The sequence below is a fragment of the Delphinus delphis genome, chromosome 7 (assembly GCF_949987515.2).
Source record: "Delphinus delphis chromosome 7, mDelDel1.2, whole genome shotgun sequence".
Taxonomy (NCBI): Eukaryota; Metazoa; Chordata; class Mammalia; order Artiodactyla; family Delphinidae; genus Delphinus; species Delphinus delphis.
The window spans coordinates 54,815,022-54,835,520 of record NC_082689.1 but is presented as its reverse complement, the minus strand read 5'-3'; the positions used below and the strand labels follow the sequence as shown (position 1 = coordinate 54,835,520).

At 40.7% G+C, this 20,499-nt stretch overlaps 1 protein-coding gene across 3 annotated transcripts in view; it reads left to right on the top strand.

Annotated features, from left to right (window-relative positions):
* Positions 1–20,499, top strand: part of OSBPL6 (oxysterol binding protein like 6) — a 212,496-nt gene that overhangs the window by 87,442 nt on the left and 104,555 nt on the right. Inside the window, exon 1 of one of the 3 annotated variants that reach the window (XM_060016523.1) lies at positions 3,154–3,375. The exons of the other annotated variants lie outside the window; for them this stretch is intronic. The gene's annotated coding sequence lies outside the window, so the exon portion shown is untranslated. Of the gene's footprint in view, positions 1–3,153; positions 3,376–20,499 lie in introns of those variants that run through there. 3 annotated transcript variants of the gene reach the window in all.

Genomic DNA, 20,499 nt, shown 5'->3' with positions numbered 1-20,499 from the left:
GTCTTTCTGGTGGGCAGGTCCACGTCTGGTGGTGTGTTTTGGGGTGTCTGTAGACTTATTATGATTTTGGGCAGCCTCTCTGCTAATGGGTGGGGTTGTGTTCCTGTCTTGCTAGTTGTTTGGCATAGGATGTCCAGCACTGTAGTTTGCTGGTCGTTGAGTGAAGCTGGGTGCTGGCGTTGAGATGGAGATCTCTCGGAGATTTTTGCTGTTTGATATTATGTGCAGCTGGGAGGCCTCTTGTGGACCAGTGTCCTGAAGTTGGCTCTCCCACCTCAGAGGCACAGCACTGAGTCCTGGCTGCAGCACCAAGAGCCTTTCATCCACAGGGCTCCTTAATTTGGGATGATTCGTTGTCTATTCAGGTATTCCACAGATGCAGGGTATATCAAGTTGATTGTAGAGCTTTAATCCGCTGCTTCTGAGGCTGCTGGGAGAGATTTCCCTTTCTCTTCTTTGTTCTCACAGTTCCCAGGGGCTCAGCTTTGGATTTGGCCCCGCCTGTGCGTGTAGGTCGCCGGAGGGCGTCTGTTCTTTGCTCAGACAGGACGGGGTTAAAGGAGCCGCTGATTCAGAGGCTCTGGCTCACCCAGGCCGGGGGGTAGGGAGGGTCACGGAGTGCGGGGCGGGCCTGCAGCGGCAGAGGCCGGCGTGACGCTGCAGCCTGAGGCGCGCCGTGCGCTCTCCCGGGGGAGCCGTCCCTGGATCCCGGGACCCTGGCAGTGGCGGGCTGCACAGGCTCCCCGGAAGGGCGTGTGGCTAGTGACCTGTGTTCGCACACAGGCCTCCTGGCGGCGGCAGCAGCGGCCTTAGCGTCCCATGTCCGTCTCTGGGCTCCGCACTCTTAGCCGCGGCTCGCGCCCGTCCCTGGAGCTCTCTCAAGCAGCGTTCTTAATCCCCTCTCCTCGTGCACCAGGAAACAAAGAGGGACGTAAAAGTCTCTTGCCTCTTCGGCAGGTCCAGACCCCTCCCCGGACTCTCTCCCGGCCAGCTGCAGCGCACCAACGCCCTGCAGGCTGTGTTCACGCCGCCAACCCCAGTCCTCTCCAGGCGCTCCGACAAAAGCCGGAGCCTCAGCTCCCAGTCCCACCCGCCCCGGCGGGCGAGCAGACAAGCCTCTCGGCTGGTGAGTGCCGGTCGGCCCGATCCTCTGCGCTGGAATCTGTCCACTTTGCCCTCCGCACCCCTGTTGCTGTGCTCTCCTCCGCGGCTCCCAAGCTCCCCCACTCCGCCTCCCGAAGTCTCCACCCGCGAAGGGGCTTCCTAGTGTGTGGACACTTTTCCTCCTTCACAGCTCTCTTCCGCTGGTGCAGGACCCGTCCCTATCCTTTTGTCTCTGTTTAGTTTTTTCTTTTGCCCTAACCAGGTACGTGGGGGGTTCCTTGCCTTTTGGGAGGTCTGAGGTCTTCTGCCAGCGTTCAGTAGGTGCTCCGTAGGAGTTGTTCCACGCGTAGATGTATTTCTGGTGTATCTGTGGAGAGGAAGGTGATCTCCGCGTCTTACTCTTCCGCCATCTTCCCGGAAGTCCTCTGGTTTTTCGGAAGTTGTGGTTTTGAGCTGGGCTTTGAAGGATGTATTAGGCAAAGACTGTGGGGAAAGAGATGAGTGAAGGGGAAAATGATCCCCAGGCCAAGGTCTGATTTACACAGGCTGGAGACAGGACACGCACACAGCGTGTGTCCTGTGGGAGGGGAAGGGGTCCTTAGGTGTGATTAGCAAGATTCACCCTCCCTCCTCCCTCCCCTCTGCTGCTGGATTGGAGGAAACCATTACCCCGTGGTCCTCTATTCTCCCTCACCTTCCCATTCGCTATTACAGGATGGTAAGAAGTTATGGAGAATAAGACTAGGGAAGAGGAATGGGGGTGGGAGTGTGCACAAAGAACTGCAGTAGAGCACAGGGGGCTCTTTACCATATTCTTTTTTTTCCCTCCTCTTTCAGTGTTCTTCCTTTTCCTAAGCTTGGCAGAATTCATCATAGGGAAGAGCAAAGAGAAGGTGGATAGGGCAGTTTCTGTAGCTGGCTATTCATATTCAGTCTGCCTATAATTCTATGAGATTAAAGAGCATGCATTGAGTAGTGTTTGCAGAAAATAAACATATAATGCTGAGCATACAGAAATAATCTTGGTGGACCCTAAGCCTAGTTTTCTATGTCATCATCATAATCATCAGTTTTATTTAGGAATTGTAAGATGCACAGAATTTTCTTACAACACAGTAGAGATCTTAAAAGCTTTTTTTGTAGAGGTAGAGGGGCATTTAGAACAAACTTTTTTTTTTTTTGCAGAAAAATGGCACTTAAGGAGCAATCACAGCATAAAATACCCAGTAGACATAAATCTTTTGCACTTTTATTAAGTCATAATTTTTCAGAATGTGTGTGTGCTTTTTCTTCTCTATAAGTAGAAAGAGAAAAAACGAAAACAGAATGAAGCAGTAGGCTTGAAAAATAATCAAACCTGGGGAGTAAGTTTTAAAGCTGCCTTGTGAATAAACAAGGCTGCTAAAGAAAGGTCTATGGCTTGAAGGGAAAAACTGCTGCCACATTGCAGGGTCAGATTTTTTTTTTCCTTTCTCTCTTTGTTTTTTTTTAACTTAAAGTGAACATGTTTTATCTTCCCGTAAAATATTGTTTCTTTGCCTTCTGAGAAATTATGTCAGGTTGAACACTATGCTTTGCCAGTATAGTCAGCTCTTTGTGCTAGAGGATCGTTCTAGGAGTTTGGCAGTAATTCTGCTCTGTTAAGACAAATTAGAGACTAGTAATGGGTCTTTATCTGAGTATTGGTATTGTACATTTATATGCATGTGTGATGGAACCACTTCATAGTGACTGTTTTAAAAAACTTTTTGAGGTTTATTACATTTAATTAGAGGTTTAAACATGTTTCTGAAAAATATACTTCGTCTCCTTTTAGAAAATATTTGCTTTATAAATTGAGAGTTTTCTTACTCGCAGCTCTGGGTAAGATGTAAATGATACATGCTACTGATTGCTGAGGAGCTCAGTGGTTGTCTTTGAGATTACATAGATTGAGCAAAGGAGGTAGAAAGCAGGGGGGCCATCCCTTATGAACTTTCTCCTCAGAAGATAAAGTGGAAGGAATTTTCTGTCAGCCACAGATGCTCGTGAAAGGTCTATGGAGATGTATCTATACAACTGTAATCTCTCTTTTTCAGCCTCTGTGCCTTCCTGCAAAAGATCAAGAGAAGGAACTCAAGGAGCCACTCTTATAACTTACCAGATAACCCCAGCAGGCTCAGTAGACAGACCAAGTTCCCAGGAAAAAAGCTACAGGCACTTGAGGATAAACTGCTTCCAACAGCTTTTAGCTTAAAGCTGACCTGGAAGGCTTTGACTCCCAATTACAAGGTGAGTTAGGAGAATGCAAGTTTAAAATCAAAAGCAGAGTTAGATTAGGCAATGCTTAATGATAGCAAAAGATTACTGAGATATTACCAAATCACAGGAACATGTTTCTATTTTTTATGTATATATCAGATGGAAAAATAAGACTTGGTGATTCTGGTTATGTTTAGCCATCTTAATAAAAAGTTCTGCAATATTTTTTTTAAGGATAGGAAGTAAAAAAAAAAAAAAAAAGCCGAAATATTGAACGTTTTTCTGTCTACAGTTTGGCATCATGTGAAAATAAAGTGCTCCCCTTCCCTTCTGCAATAATAAACCTGCGCCTGAAAATGGCTGAAAGGTTATCCTCGCTTTCATTATATATGCATGACACACACACTCTTAAAATGCATACAGTTTTTATAGTCTTTCATAGTAAACAGGTAGACGATTGATTGTGATATTTTTACACATGAGGCTGAAATAAATATGATAACAGCAGTGCTCACTTTGGGGTCCTTGTCATCTTTGATATTTGCAGTTATTATTTTCAGAACCACTTCAGATATGCTGTTTGACATCTTAGGCCCAGTGGGTTTGGTCTTCACCGTTTGGACACATCCCTCCCAGTTATACGAAGCTTTCTACCTTCTGAGGTCAGTGACCCCCAGAGTGGGAGGATGTGCCATCAGAGCTCTTGGGGATCTTTTGCAACGTGTGTCCTCTACTCAAACCCTTATTTTCTCTGGAGCACAAGGGCAGCAGTGGTGGTGGTGGTGGTGATAGTTCAGACATCTGTAATTTGGAAAATACTCACAGGTGTTCTGATACCACTTCGACCTTTTCCTTGCATGGACTGCTCCCTCTTGGTAGGACAGAAACCATGGCTTACTAATTTAGTGTAATCACTGTTATGTCAGAAGATTTCTGCTTATTACTGCATTATTTAAAGTTAAATTTTATTTATTTATTTATTTTTTTGGCTGCATCGGGTCTTAACTGTGGCATGCGGGATCCTCGTTGCAGCATGTGGGATCTTTCGTTGCAGCTCCTGGGCTTCTCTCTAGTTGTGGCGTGTGGGTTTTCTCTTCTCTAGTTGGGCGCATGGGCTCCAGGGTGTGTGGGCTCTGTAGTTCGTGGCACGCAGGCTCTCTCGTTGAGGCGCGTGAGCTCAGTAGTTGTGGCGCGCAGGCTTAGTTGCCCCGCAGCATGTGGGATCTTAGTTCCCCGACCAGGGATCGAACCTGCGTCCCCTGCATTAGAAGGCAAATTTCTTTACCACTGGACCACCAGGGAAGTCCCTTAAAGTTAAATTTTAAAGCACAGCTTGCAGACTGGTGGCCTACAGGCCAGATTTTAGACTATAATTTTTTTAATATGTAAAAGTTTTCTTTTTTAATATTGAGTTAATTGCCAACATCTCAAAAAGGAAACTTCACATAAAAAAAAGAAAAAAAAACCCCAGCAAAACAGATACCTGGCTTCTCTTGGAAGGTTAAAAATCTGGTCTTGTTACTATTTCAAGACCTGAAGTTTGCTAGTCGTTACCATTCCCTAAGTCTTTAACCCAACCAGCTATACAGATTTGTGTTACCTACCTGGCATCTGTAGGCTTTTGAGGCCAAGATTCATGCTTTAAGCATCAATTTTATCTCTCCTTACATGAAATCAGTCCCCTGTAGTTTACACATAACACTCTCTTAGTCTTTATTCTCTTTTGGCATTTTATTATTTTATATAAAATGTGTGCACTGTGAGAATGGTGGCTTTCTGAGGTTAAACTAACACCTGCCAGGCTTGCCTACGAAGAAGGAAAACTTTTCCAAAACCAGGTGGCCCATGGTTCTTAGTTTGGAAATCTGATTGGCGGAGTGATACGGTCTGAATCATTTTTTCCAGACCTGAGGTCGTCATCTCAGAGTTTAATATGTCACAACCTAAGGGTTCCATTGCCTGATCTGACTGTTTTGGTCCCAGGGAGGTAAAGTGATTCATTGGGTTGGCTTCTTTTTGAATGACACCTATAGGCATTTAGAGTCCATCTTTTATCCCCTTATTCATTCTGGACACCAGAGTGATTCAGTGAGCTGTGTGCTACATGCGCAGAACTTCTGACACTGAGAAATCTCACCATCAGAATCAGATATACCTTCAAGCACAGTGGGTTGTAGTTAATCACAAAACTTCTCTTTCCGGCTTCCCTGGTGGCACAGTGGTTGGGGGTCCGCCTGCCGATGCAGGGGATGTGGGTTCGTGCCCCGGTCCGGGAAGATCCCACATGCCCCAGAGCAGCTGGGCCCGTGAGCCATGGCCGCTGAGCCTGCGCGTCTGGAGCCTGTGCTCCACAACGGGAGAGGGGAGAGGCCACAACAGTGAGAGGCCCGCGTACAGCAAAAAAAACAAAAAAACCACTTCTCTTGCCCCATCTTTGATTACTATATATTGTTGGGGACTGAACTACTTGCAGTAATGTTCCTTTTAATTTGATATTGAACCAAACTTCTATATAATAATAAAGAGCCTTGGGCTTCCCTGGTGGCGCAGTGGTTGAGAGTCCGCCTGCCGATGCAGGGGACACGGGTTCGTGCCCTGGTCCGGGAAGATCCCACATGCTGCAGAGCAGCTGGGCCCGTGAGCCATGGCCGCTGAGCCTGTGCGTCCGGAGCCTGTGCTCCGCAACGGGAGAGGCCACAACAGTGAGAGGCCCGTGTACCACACACACACAAAAAAATAATAATAATAATAATAAAGAGCCTTAACCATGGAAGCATTTTAAATCATAGGGCCCTATGGGCATAGCACTTCTCTGTCTACATCAGCTAAACTCAGCCATTAATTATTTGATCATAGTTTACAAATAGGGAGAAGCTGACTTGATCCCAAAACAGTGGTTCTTATCCCAACAACCCATTTTTCAAACGGATAGTGCCTGTTACTCAAGCAGATTTTAGGCCTCAGGATATTCATTTTTAATGTTGAAGCAAACAAGAAAGAAGCCCAACAGGACTGGATGTTGACTTCTGGTAGTTTACTGTCCTCTGGCTGCATTACTTTTGCTCTGTCTCATGGGATCTCTTAGGTCAGTATTGCCTAGGATCTCTTGATACTTGACCACACGTAAAGGTGAAATATACAGGTTTTCCCTGGTGGCGCAGTGGTTGAGAGTCCGCCTTCCGATGCAGGGGACGCGGGGGTTCGTGCCCCCGTCTGGGAAGATCCCACATGCCGCGGAGCAGCTGGGCCTGTAAGCCATGGCCGCTGAGCCTGCGCGTCTGGAGCCTGTGCTCCGCAACGGGAGAGGCCACAACAGTGAGAGGCCCGCGAACCAAAAAAAAAAAAAAAGATGAAACGTACATGAGTCCCTTTGACTATCAGGTTTACGTTCATGGAAATGAAGTAACTAGAAATTTGTCTCCACACATTCGAGGAGTTGTGACTTGACTGTATGAGAAAGAAATTAAACTCTTCTGAAAAGGAAAAAGCAGGTGATTGGCACCTCATTTCCTTAAGGAAATGTGTTTATTTTCATTCCTGTTTTGTCATAGGAATTAGTGTGTATGCATGTATACTCAGAAATGCTTCCAGGAAGCCCTTTATCTCTTTTTTCCTTGGCATTCCTGTTATTGGCTCCACATTCCACTTCCCTTAACTTCCTGAGGAAAGGACACCTAGGACTGAAAAAATGAAACCAATGAGGGCCATTATTGACATATAAAACGGGTTGAAATGTGGTGAAAAAGGTAAACCCAGTAAATCAGCTAGCCAGTCAGCAAATATGACATTGGCAAAAACTGGAAGAAGAGAAAGAGTATTCAACCCTGGCATGGCATGAAAGCTGACATTTGCTCCCTTTTACCTCTTATGAAGATCATGAGACTTCTCCCTCAGTAGTAGAAACGGAGAGAATATCCAATGAGAATTGGCAGTGCTGAGACCATTTTACTTAACCTCTTTCTTCAAAAGGTGATCAAATATGTTTCTTTGTTCTTTTAGGGGGACAGTTCCTTTATTTCTTGAGGATCATTGTAAATTCATGGATTTTAAAGATCTTTATGATTTGATTAGTTGCAGTGACTTTTTTTTCTGGATGCTCAAATAAAACCTTCTTTGTTCCTTGGGAGCCCCTTGAGATTGGTTCCTGTATATACATACAGAAAAGAGAACCTATCAGAAGTGAATCACAATGAATTTTCACAAACTGAACATTCCCATATAATCAGCACCCAGATCAAGATACAGAACATCCCAGAAGCATCCATGTCCCATTAGTTTTTTTGACACTGCTTTTTAGTTCAACAGGATACTTTAAGCTCCTCTTGTTCATTTCACAGTCCAGTCTAAGAATCAGTTATTACAAGGAGCTCCGGTTCCTTTTAGTAGAAAATGGAATTTAGAAGCCACAGTCTGGGCATTAAGGGTGCTCATTCTTTTTTTTTTTTTTTTTTTTTTTTTTTGCGGTACGCGGGCTTCTCACTGCTGTGGCCCCTCCCGCCGCGGAGCACAGGCTCCAGACGCGCAGGCTCAGCGGCCATGGCTCACGGGCCCAGCCGCTCCGCAGCACGCGGAATCCTCCCGGAGGGCGGCACGAACCCGCGTCCCCTGCATCGGCAGGCGGACTCCCAACCACTGCGCCACCAGGGAAGCCCATGGGTGCTCATTCTTATCGGTCATCAGTGTTTCCAGACTTTTTCAGGGAACAAAGTTGGAAATAATTATATATTTAAAGTAAAAAATTATGAGTTCACATTGAATTTTCAAAGTTAACTTTATGGAGTTTTACTATTATTTGATTTTATATTTGTATCTCATTTCTCTTAAAATGAATAATCTCAGCATTACTACTACTAATTGTTCTATTTTTATATAGAGAAAAATGTAGAGTTTTATTTACCTTTTATTACTATCATTATTTTTGGTCTTTCAAATTTTATGTATGTGGTCAAAAATGAATTTCCCTCACCTCCATTTTTAGTATTTAGTGTTGATATATTTCTATTAAATCTTTAGTTCACCAAATAATTTGAGTTATTTGCAATTCATTACATCATAAGCAGGAGATGTTCCAGAAGTAACAGTGGGATTATTGTACTGTTTGGATGGTGGATCAGTTTGTGCTGCACTGAATGCATTTATTAGTGTCCACCCTTCATCACAGTGCAGGTCCAGAAATAGAAGAAAGATAAATGTTCTAAATGAAACACAGAGCCTGAAAGTGCCCCAACGGTTTTGTCCTTCTTGCTTCTTTTTATCTGATAAATGGATATTTTATGGATGCTTACCTTGGAATGATTTCTTTTCCCTTGGTGAGTCAAGGGATCAAGTGCTTTGATTTTTGGATATATTTTGTAATATTTGACCTTGGGAAAAATGTAAGTGTTCATAGAGAATATAGGAATAGGTACTTTTCCCTCCGTCCGTCTGTCCCTTCCTCCCTCCCTCCCTCCCTCCCTCCCTCCATTCCTTCCTTCCTTCCTTCCTTCCTTCTATCCTTCCTTTCTTTTTCCTACAACCAGGTGATTCCTTGAACTTGAAGCTGAGGGGTAGGCAGTGGGAGGGAAGAAGGAGAGCTGCATCTCCCCCGCTTTAGTCTTTTAAGCTTTTCACCTGTCTTCTCAAAATGTCTCATTTCCAAGCCTCCATAAGGTTGGAATCCAGTATTTTTGTCTTTTCCAAATGTATTTTTAAGTACAGAAAGATGATTAATTAGACTTTAATTAGTCTAACTTTAAGGGTGATTTAAATGTTTCTTTGGACTTCTCTGGTAATGCAGTGGTTAAGAATCTGCCTGCCAATGCAGGGGACACGGGTTCGAGCCCTGGTCTGGGAAGATCCCACATGCCACAGAGCAACTAAGCCCGTGCGCCACAACTACTGATCCTGTGCTCTAAAGCCTGTGAGTCACAACTACTGAGCCCACTTGCCACAACTACTGAAGCCCGTGCACCTAGAGCCTGTGCTCCACAACAAGAGAAGGTACCGCAAAGAGAAGCCCACACACCGCAACGAAGGGTAGTCCCCTGTTGCCACAACTAGAGAAAGCCCGTGTGCAGCAACGAAGACCCAGTGCAGCCAAAAATAAATAAAAATTTTATTTAAAAAAAATGTTTCTTTGTTGACTTTTCACATCAAATGAATAATGCCAGGAAGTACTGAGTGCAATAAATGAACAATACAGATCTACTTTGAAAGATTTGGCTTTCAGAGTGCAAGGGTTTATTAGGAGTAACAATTCTAGACTTTGTCTCAGTAAGAAGTGATTACAAAGATGGTAGACTAACACATAGGTTCCCCAAAACTTCAACTGTGTATGGCTGGTGTTAAATGTTTGAAATTTCAGAAACAATGACAGTTTAAATAGATGTCTTTTATCATGTGCCTTATATCACCCCTGTCATATCTAAGGTGTTTGCTCATTGATTCATCCAGCAAAGTGTATTGAATGTCTCTACTCAGTGTGTACCAGGCACTATTCTGGGTGCAGAGATTATAACAAGGAGAGCAGGAAACAGATGATGTCTCTAGGGATAGACAATAAGCCAATAAACAAATAATGTAACTATTGAGTGAAGTAAGTGCTGTGAAGGAAATGAAAAGAATATTGTGCAGAAAAGTGGCAGGGCATGTGCCTATTTTGAGGCGACAGAAGCTGAGAACTGAAGGGTGGTTTGCTGACTGAATTTTCGTGTGTAGAAAACTAAATTTGAAAGTACTGTACAGTTTATTTAAACAATTGGGTTTCCCTGGTGGCGCAGTGGTTGAGAGTCCGCCTGCCGATGCAGGGTACACGGGCTCGTGCCCCGGTCTGGGAAGATCCCACATGCTGTGGAGTGGCTAGGACCATGAGCCATGGCCGCTGAGCCTGCGCGTCCGGAGCCTGTGCTCTGCAACGGGAGAGGCCACAACAGTGAAAGGCCTGCGTACCGCAAAAAAAACCCCAAAAAACATAAACAATAAATACATGTTTGGCATTTGAATTTATTTTCAAATATCTAATTTTTTTTTCAACTGGCATTATAAATTGTTGAACTTTAAGTTTAAAATCTCTTGTTTTGTCAGCTTCTGGAAACTGAAGGAAGTTCTGGGTGAGGGGTATACGGGAACTCTCTGTAGTAGATTTGTAACTTCTCTAAAAATCTAAAATTATTCTAGAATAAAACATTTAAAAGGAAAAACTGGCAAAGAAATACCAAAATTTATACTAAATCAAATACAGTGTGGCAAAGATGAGGAATCCAGACTACGTAGGAGGGGTCTGCAGGGAGAATGGTGGGTGTTGAGAATTCGTTACTTGGATGCTCTTATATAGACTTTTGTCTCATCACTCATTTTTGGACTAAATAAATTTTGCCCCCTTTCGTGCTTCTTTTCATCTTCTTAAATTTTATAAACTTAAAAAACCTTACAATAGAGTTAGTTTACATTTTTCCTTTTGTTAAAAAAGTTTATTCATTTTCTTAAAATATTCTTGGACTACTTAGGATGTTATCCTTCAAGTGGAAATTAGCAAATCTTTTTCACATGTGGCTTTTAATAAAACTGGCATCATAAATAAAAGTTTTCTCTGATCAGAACAATCTTCTCTACCCTTTGTTTTATTAGTATTTTTCAATTCATGTATTTCTAAGCATAAAGTACCTTCTTTCACACATTAGAAGAAACAGAGAAACCTGAAGTTGGCAAGGAGCCAGTAAATTCAGAATCTCCTTTGTAAATGCTTTGCCAACTGTAGCACAGATTAACAGACCTGCCATGGGAAGCTCTTTGGTAATCTATAATCTTTGAAAGTACTCTCCAGTATCTGGTTCCAAGAATGCTTCCTAATCTTTCATTATCTAGTTTAGGAGTCAGCAAATGATAGACTACAAGCTTGCAGTCTTGCTTTGTAAATAAAGTTTTATTGGAACATAGCTATGCTTATTGTCTATGGCTCCTTTTCCACTACAGTAGTTCCCCTTTATCCGTGGGGGATACGTTCCAAGACTCTCAGTGGATGCCTGAAACTGCAGATAGGACCGAACCCACTATATGCTGTGTTTTTCCTATACATACATACCTATGATAAAGTTTAACTTATAAACTAGGCACAGTAAGAGATTAACAATAACTAATAATAAAATAGAACAGTTATAACAATATACTGTAATAAAAGTTCTGTGAATGGGGTCTTTCTCTCAAAATATCTTATTCAGACAAATTTAATGCCTTTTCCATCTTAAGTAAGCACTTATTATGCACTGTGGCCCTAACTTGCAGTTTGAGGAGTGATAGCAAAATTTCTTTTTCCTTCTTTACAATTGCACAGGTAGATTCATTCTTATTGTAGATCTTACCAACCTCAGGATATGATTTTTTCTTTCCTTATTGAGTTGAGAACTTTCACCTTTTCACTTAAAGGAAAGACTTTATGGCTTCTCTTTCACAGATCTGAATTGCCAGCATCACTACTCTTGTGTTTTGGGGCCATTATTAAGTAAAGTAAGGGTTACTTGAACACAAGCACTGTGATATTGCAGCAGATGATCTGATAACCCAGACTACTATTACGTGACTAATGGGTGAGATATGCTGGACAAAGACATGATTCACGACCTGGGCAGGACACAGCAGGATGGCAGAAAATTTCGTCCCGGTACTCAGAATGGCATGCAATTTAAGATGTATGAATTGTTTATTTCTGGAATTTTCCATTTAATATTTTTCAGACCATGGTTGATGTGGGTAACTGAAACCTTGGAAATCAAAACCACGGATAAGGGGAAACTACTATAGAACGGTAGTGTTGAGTAGCTGCAGTGAGATGGTATGGCTCACAAAGCCTAGAAAGGTTTCTGCCAGGCCCCTTATGTAAAAAGTTTGCTGACTTCTGGTCTAGACAAAAGCAGTGACTGGGTTATCTCCTTCTGTTTCTGAATTTGGGATCCAAGAAATTTTGCAATCCCAAGGATTAGTAGACAACAAAGTCCTGTTGGTTCATGGTAGAGCTTTCTGCTTTATTTTTTTTAATTCATAAATGGAGGTACTGTTTTTTTAGTAAAAGTTTTCCATGAGCTTTCTGAAGTTTTTAGAAATAATTTTGTAATATAAAGTTCATTTCTGTAAACGTTAAAAGATAAATGCTTTAGTTATCACTTGAAATTCTTCTTACTATTTTTTTAATTTCTCAGGAAAAGTCTTAAAAATCCTTTTATTTTTGAGGCTTTAGGCCTATTACTTGGGAGTGAATCTGTGTCTGATACTATATATTGTAATTATTCCCTGTGACGAGCAGGGCCCCTTTGGCAATCATCGACACCTGCTACATAGTTAACAGGCTTGTTAAAACACAGAGTGTTGGGCCTCAGAGTGTTTGATTTGCTGGTATGGATGAGCTCAAAAATTTGCATTTGGAAATTCTACTCTTAGGTATATATCTGGAAAAAAAACCCCCACTAATTCAAAGCATGCACCCCAGTGTTCATAGCAGCACTGTTTATAATAGCCAAGACATAGAAGCAACCCAGATGCCCATCAACAGAAAACTGGATTAAGAAGATGTGGTGTATTTTATATATATATATATATATATATATATATATATATATAAAATACACACACACTGGAGTAGTACTTAGCCATAAAAAAAATGAAATGTTGCCATTTGCAGCAACATGGATAGACCTAGAGAATATTATGCTTAGTGAAATGTCATACGGAAAGACAAATACTGTATGATATCACTTCTATGTGACATCTAAAAAATAATACAAATGAATGTATATACAAAACAGAAGCAGACTCACAGATATGGAAAGTAAACTTGGGTTACCAGAGGGGAGAGGGGAGAGGGAGAGGAACAAATTAGAGGTATGGGATTAACTGATACAAACTACTATATATAAAACAGATAAGCAACAAGGATTTACTGCATAGAACAGAGAATTGTATCCATTTTATTGTAATAATCTATAATGGAATACAGTCTGCAAAACTACTGAATCACTATGCCGTACACCTGAAACTAACACAGTATTGTAAATCAGCTGTACTTCAATTAAAAAAAAAATGACTTTGCATTTGGAATAAGTTTCCAGGTGACACGTTGTTCCTAATACCACCTTTCAAAACCTCTGTAGTAGACAGTGCTGGCATTTCCCAAGCTTGGAATTTGGGGGACAGTAGCTTTTTTTCATCACAATTCAATATCAAGTGACATTTTAGACCTTCCTTTATATTTCTTAAACTTCCACTCACCGTCTTTTTGACTAGATTCACTAATGACCCAGATACCATTTTTCCACTTTTATCTGTTTTCCAGTCCCCAAATTCTGTTGCTACTATCCCCTGTCCTCACCACTCTTGTGGGGTTTTACTTAAAGAAAAAATAAAGTCACTGTTGTTTTTAGTGGCATTTTGGAGTGAAATAGATCCTGTATTCAATCTGCCAGCTTTACTCCAAGATGTGTGTGTGTATTTTAAGGTAATTCTTTCTTGATTCTCATAAAATCCCATGAGGTAGGTTGGGCACAAAAGTATCTTCTCTGTGCAGAGGAAGAAAAGACCCTGAGATAAGAGATCCCATGATCTGATAAAAAAGGAATGCTCGAGGTCAGGCCTTTTGTCATCCATTTCTTTGTTAATTATAATGTAGCATGAGTTTGACATTATCTGGACCTCAAACCATCAGGACTCCTATTCCTTCACTTAAATCAGTATCTCAAGTATTTTTTTTTTAATTTTAAAATTTTATTTATTTTTTTATACAGCAGGTTCTTATTGGTCATCAATTTTATACACATCAGTATATACATGTCAATCCCAATCCTCCAATTCATCACACCCCCACCTCCACCCTGCCGCCACTTTCCCCCCTTAGTGTCCAACGTTTGTTCTCTACATCTGTGTCTGTTTATGCCCTGCAAACCAGTTCATCTGTACCATTTTTCTAGGTTCCACATATATGCGTTAATATACGATATTTGTTTTTCTCTTTCTGACTTACTTCACTCTGTAAGACAGACTCTAGATCCATCCACGTCTCTACAAATGACCCAGTTTTGTTGCTTTATATGGCTGAGTATTATTCCATTGTGTATATGTACCACATCTTCTTTATCCATTCATTCGTCTGTCGATGTGCATTTAGGTTGCTTCCATGACCTGGCTATTGTAAATAGCACTGCAATGAATATTGGGGTGCATGTGTCTTTTTGAATTATGGTTTTTCTGGGTGTATTCCCAGTAATGGGATTGCTGGGTTGTATGGTAATTCTATTTTTAGGTTTTTAAGGAACCTCCATACTGTTCTCCATAGTGACTGTATCAATTTACATTCCCACCAACAGTGCAAGAGGGTTTCCTTTTCTCCACGCCCTCTCCAGCATTTGTTGTTTGTAGATTTTCTGATGATGCCCATTCTAACTGGTGTGAGGTGATACCTCATTGTAATTTTGATTTGCATTTCTCTAATAATTAGTGATGTTGAGCAGCTTTTCATGTGCTTCTTGACCATCTGTATGTCTTCTTTGGAGAAATGTCTATTTAGGTCTTCTGCCCATTTTTGGATTGGGTTGTTTGTTTCTTTAATATTGAGCTGCATGAACCGTTTATATATTTTGGAGATTAATCCTTTGTCCGATGATTCATTTGCAAATATTCTCCCATTCTGAGGGTTATCTTTTTGTCTTGTGTGTAGTTTCCTTTGCTTTGCAAAAGCTTTTAAGTTTCATTAGGTCCCATTTGTTTGTTTTTGTTTTTATTTCCATTACTCTAGGAGGTGGATCTAAAAAGATCTTTCTGTGATTTATGTCAAAGAGTGTTCTTCCTATGTTTTCCTCTAAGAGTTTTATCGTGTCCAGTCTTACATTTAGGTCTCTAATCCATTTTGAGTTTATTTTTGTGTGTGGTGTTAAGGGAATGTTCTAATTTCATTCTTTAACATATAGCTGTCCAGTTTTCGCAGCACCACTTATGGAAGAGGCTGTCTTTTCTCTATGGTATATCCTTGCCTCCTTTGTCATAGGTTAGTTGACTATAGGTGTGTGGGTTTATCGCTGGGCTTTCTCTCCTGTTCCATTGATCTATATTTCTGTTTTTGTCCCAGTACCATATTGTCTTGAATACTGTAGCTTGGTAGTATAGTCTGAAGTCAGGGAGTCTGATTCCTCCAGCTCTGTTTTTTTTTTTTTTTTTTTTTTTGCGGTACGCGGGCCTCTCACTGTTGTAGCCTCTCCCTTAGCGGAGCACAGGCTCTGGATGCGCAGGCTCGGCGACCACGGCTCACGTGGGATCTTCCCGGACTGGGGCACGAACCCATGTCCCCTGCATCGGCAGGCAGACTCTCAACCACTGCGCCACCAGGGAAGCCCTCCAGCTCTGTTTTTTTCCCTCCGGGCTGCTTTGGCTATTTGGGGTCTTTTGTGTCTCCATATAAATTTTAAGATTTTTTGTTCTAGTTCTGTAAAAAACGCTATTGGTAATTTGATAGGGATTGCATTGAATCTGTAGATTGCTTGGGTAGTATAGTCATTTTCACAATATTGATTCTTCCAATCCAAGAACATGATATATCTCTCCATCTTTCTGTATCATCTTTAATTTCTTTCATCAGTGTCTTATAGTTTTCTGCATACAGGTCTTTTGTAGGTAGGTTTATTCCTAGGTACTTTATTCTTTTTGTTGCAATGGTAAATGGAAATTAAGTGTTTCCTTAAGTTCTCTTTCAGATTTTTCATCATTAGTATATAGGAATGACAGAGATTTCTGTGCATTAATTTTGTATCCTGCTACTTTACCAAATTCATTGATTAGCTCTAGTAGTTTTCTGGTGGCATCTTTAGGATTCTCTGTGTGTAGTATCATGTCATCTGCAAACAGTGACAGCTTTACTTCTTCTTTTCCAATTTGTGTTCCTTTTTTTTTCTTTTTCTTCTCTGATTGCCGCCACCAGGACTTCCAAAACTCTGTTGAATAGTAGTGGCGAGAGTGGACATCCTTGTCTTTTTCCTAATCTTAGAGGAAATGCTTTCAGTTTTTCACGATTGAGAATTATGTTTGCTGTGGGTTTGTCGTATACGGCCTTTATTATGTTGAAGTAGGTTCCCTCTTTGCCCACTTTTTGAAGAGTTTTTAGCATAAATTGGTGTTGAATTTTGTCAAACGCTTTTTCTGCATCTATTGAAATGATCATATGGTTTTTATTCTTCAATTTGTTAATATGGTGTATCACATTGATTGATTTGCGTATATTGAAGAATCTTTGCATCCCTGGGATAAATCCCACTTGATCATGGTGTATGATCCTCTTAATGTGTTGTTGGATTCTGTTTGCTAGTATTTTGTTGAGGATTTTTGCATCTATATTCATCAGTGATATTGGTCTGTAATTTTCTTTTTTTGTACTATCTTTGCCTTGTTTTGCTATCAGGGTGATGGTGGCCTCATAGAATGAGTTTGGGAGTGTTCCTTCCTCTGCAATTTTTTGGAAGAGTTTGAGAAGGATGGATGTTAGCTCTTCTCTAAATGTTAGATAGAATTCACCTGTGAAGCCATCTGGTTCTGGACTTTTGTTTGTTGGGAGATTTTTAATCACAGTTTCAATTTCATTACTTGTGATTGGTCTGTTCATATTTTCTATTTCTTCCTGGTTCATTCTTGGAAGGTTATACCTTTCTAAGAATTTGTCCATTTCTTCCAGGTTGTCCATTTTATTGGCATAGAGTTGCTTTTAGTAGTCTCTTAGGATGCTTTGTATTTTTGTATTCTGTTGTAACTTCTCCTTTTCATTTCTAATTCTGTTGATTTGAGTCTTCTCCCTTTTTTTCTTGATGAGTCTGGCTAATGGTTTATCAATTTTGTTTATCTTTTCAAAGAACCAGCTTTTAGTTTTATTGATCTTTGCTATTGTTTTCTTTGTTTCTATTTCATTTATTTCTGCTCTGATCTTTATGATTTCTTTCCTTCTGCTAACTCTGGGGTTTTTTTTTTGTTCTTCTTTCTCTCATTGATTTAGGTATAAGGTTAGGTTGTTTATTTGAGATTTTTCTTGTTTCTTGGGGTAGGATTATATTGCTATAAACTTCCCTCTTAGAACTGCTTTTGTTGTATCCCATAGGTTTTGAGCCATCGTGTTTTCATTGTAATTTCTTTCTAGGTATTTTTTTATTTCCTTTTGGATTTCTTCAGTGATCTATTGATTATTTAGTGGCGTATTGTTTAGCCTCCATGCGTTTGTATTTTTTACAGTGTTTTTTGTGTAATTCATGTCTAGTCTCATAGCGTTGTGGTCAGAAAAGATACTTGATATGATTTCAATTTTCTTAAATTTACCAAGGCTTGATTTGTGACCCGAGATATGATCTATCCTGGAGAATGTTCTATGAGCACTTGAGAAGAAAGTGTATTCTGTTGTTTTTGGATGGAATGTCTTATAAATATCAATTAAGTCTATCAGCAGTGTTTTGAAAGAATTACACTGCTGCCTCTATTCCTATTCCTAATGTACAACTCAGCACCTGGGAGAATAGGACCTAATAATAATGCTCCAGGCCTCTAGAGCACCATTAGCAGCCTGATGGGTCCTTTTTTAGGACAACCCGGAGGTTTTCTCTTGGGAATGTTGAGCTTTGTACAGTCTTTCTCTCTAGTTGACTACTGAACAGATAGGGAACTCCAATCTGCACATCACTTGGGTTATTTTGGATTATCTTTGTGCAAGTATAATAAAATCAAATAACTGACATGATGATGGTTATCTACAGGCAGACTGTACACACAGTCAACTGTACTTAATGTATAGAATGGAGGCCTTAAGTCTTAACTATAAAATGATAAGCCCAGTAAACAATCTGAGTGGTTTTTGTGGCCCATGACATTAGACTGTAATGTTGAATGTGACATAGTCCCCACCCTCAAAGATCATACAAGATCACTACAGATAAACTCAGTGCAGTGTATGTTCAATATGTATGCATAAGTATAGACGTAATACAGGTTGAAATGGCAATTTTCTCTAATAGGTTAGGAAAAAAATTATAAAGAAGATGAAACCTGAGCACAGAATAATATAATTAATGCCTGCATATTATGAAAGTCATTATAATTGATGACACAAGAACATTTTTTATTGTAAAATATACATAATATTTACCATTTTTAAGTGTGCATTTCAGTGGCATTAAATGCATTCGCATTGTTCTGTAGCCATCACCACCGCTATAGTCTGGATGTTTGTGTCCTCCCTAAAATTCATGTTGAAATCCTAACCCCTAAGGTGATGGTATTAGGAGGTGGGGCCTTTGAGAGTGATTAAGTCATGAAGGGAATTAGTGCCCTTATAAAAGAGACCCCACAGAGATCCCTTTCCTCCTTCTGCCATCTGAGGACACAGTGAGAAGACAGCCATCCATGAACTAGGAAGTGGGTCCTTACCAGACAGCAAATCTTCCAGTGCCATGATCCTGGACTTCCCAGCCTTCAGATCTGTGAGAAATAAATGCTTTTGTTCTTAAGCCACCCAGTATTTTGCTATAGTAGCCCAAAGGGATTTAGACAACCTTTTTCTATCTCGAGAACTTTTTCATCTTCCAAACTGAAACTCTGTACCTATTAAATACTAACTCCATTTCCCCCTTCTCATAGACCCTGGTGACCACTCTTCTACTTTCTGTCTCTCTACAAACTTGACTACCCTAACTACTTCATATAGTACTCTACCAAGTAGAATCATACAATGTTTGTCCTTTTGTGTCTGGTTTATATCACTTAGCATAATGCTTCAGGTTTCATCCATGTTGTAGCATGTGTCAGAATTTCCATCCTTTTGAAGGCTGAATAATATTTCATTCTACAGGCACACCTCATTTTATTGCACTTGGCTTTTTATTGTGCTTCACAGATACTGCGTTGTTTACAAATGGAAGGTTTGTGGCAGTCCTGCATGGAGCAAGGCTATTGGTGCCGTTTTTCCAACAGCATTTGCTCACTTCATGTCTCTGTGTCACATTTTGGTAATTCCCACAATATTTCAAACTTTTTCATTATTATTAGATTTGTTATGGTGGTCTGCGATCAGTGATCTTTAATGTTACTATTCTAATTGTTTTTTGTTTTGTATTTTTAAATTAAGGTATACACTTTTTTTTTTTTTTTTTTGCGGTACGCGGGCCTCTCACTGTTTTGGCCTCCCCTGTTGCGGAGCACAGGCTCTGGACGCGCAGGCTTAGCGGCCATGGCTCACGGGCCCAGCCGCGCCGTGGCATGTGGGATCTTCCCGGACCGGGGCACGAGCCTGTGTCCCCTGCATCGGCAGGTGGACTCTCAACCACTGCGCCACCAGGGAAGCCCCTGCACTTTTTTTTAGACATAGTGCTATTGCACACTTAATAGACTACAGTATAATGTAAACATAACTTTTATGTGCACTGGGAAACCAAAAATTCATGTGACTTACTATATCGCAATATTTGCTTTATTGCGGTGGTCTAGAACTGAACCTGCAATACCTCTGAGTTATGCCTGTATGAATATACCATATTTTGTTTATCCATTTATTGATGGATACTTGAATTGCTTTTACCTTCTAGCTATTATGAATAATTATGCTACGAATATGTGTATACATATATCTATTCAAGTTGCTGCTTTCAATTCTTTTGGTATACACCCAGAATTGGAATTGCTGAATTTCTATTTTTAATTTTCTGGGGAACCACCATACCATTTTCAAAAGCAGTTACACCGTGTTACATTCCCAGTAGCAATGCACCAGCATTAATTCATGAACATTTTTAACCTAAGCCCTTTCATCTGCCTTAGCCAACTCTTCAGCATACCTCAAGTCAGTACAGAAACTGTTGTTTTGACAGGAAATTTCGCTGGAGAATGGGACATTGTTGTTACCTCACTTGGTGCCTCAGTAAGAGTTTACACACACTCAGCATGGATTTATGAATCATTATTCAAGGTCACAAAGCAGAGGCAAAAATCTTTGATGTTTCCTGTTATTGCCAAAAAGTCCTCACTCTGCTGGCAATCAGTACCTATTAGCAGTCATGGGAACCTTATTTCCTAATGCTGTTTTTTCTGTTAAAATATAAATTATGACATTACCAAGCGTCCTTTCAAAACAGGTTAGCAAGGGCCAGAAACCAAATGATGAAGGAAAGAGTGACT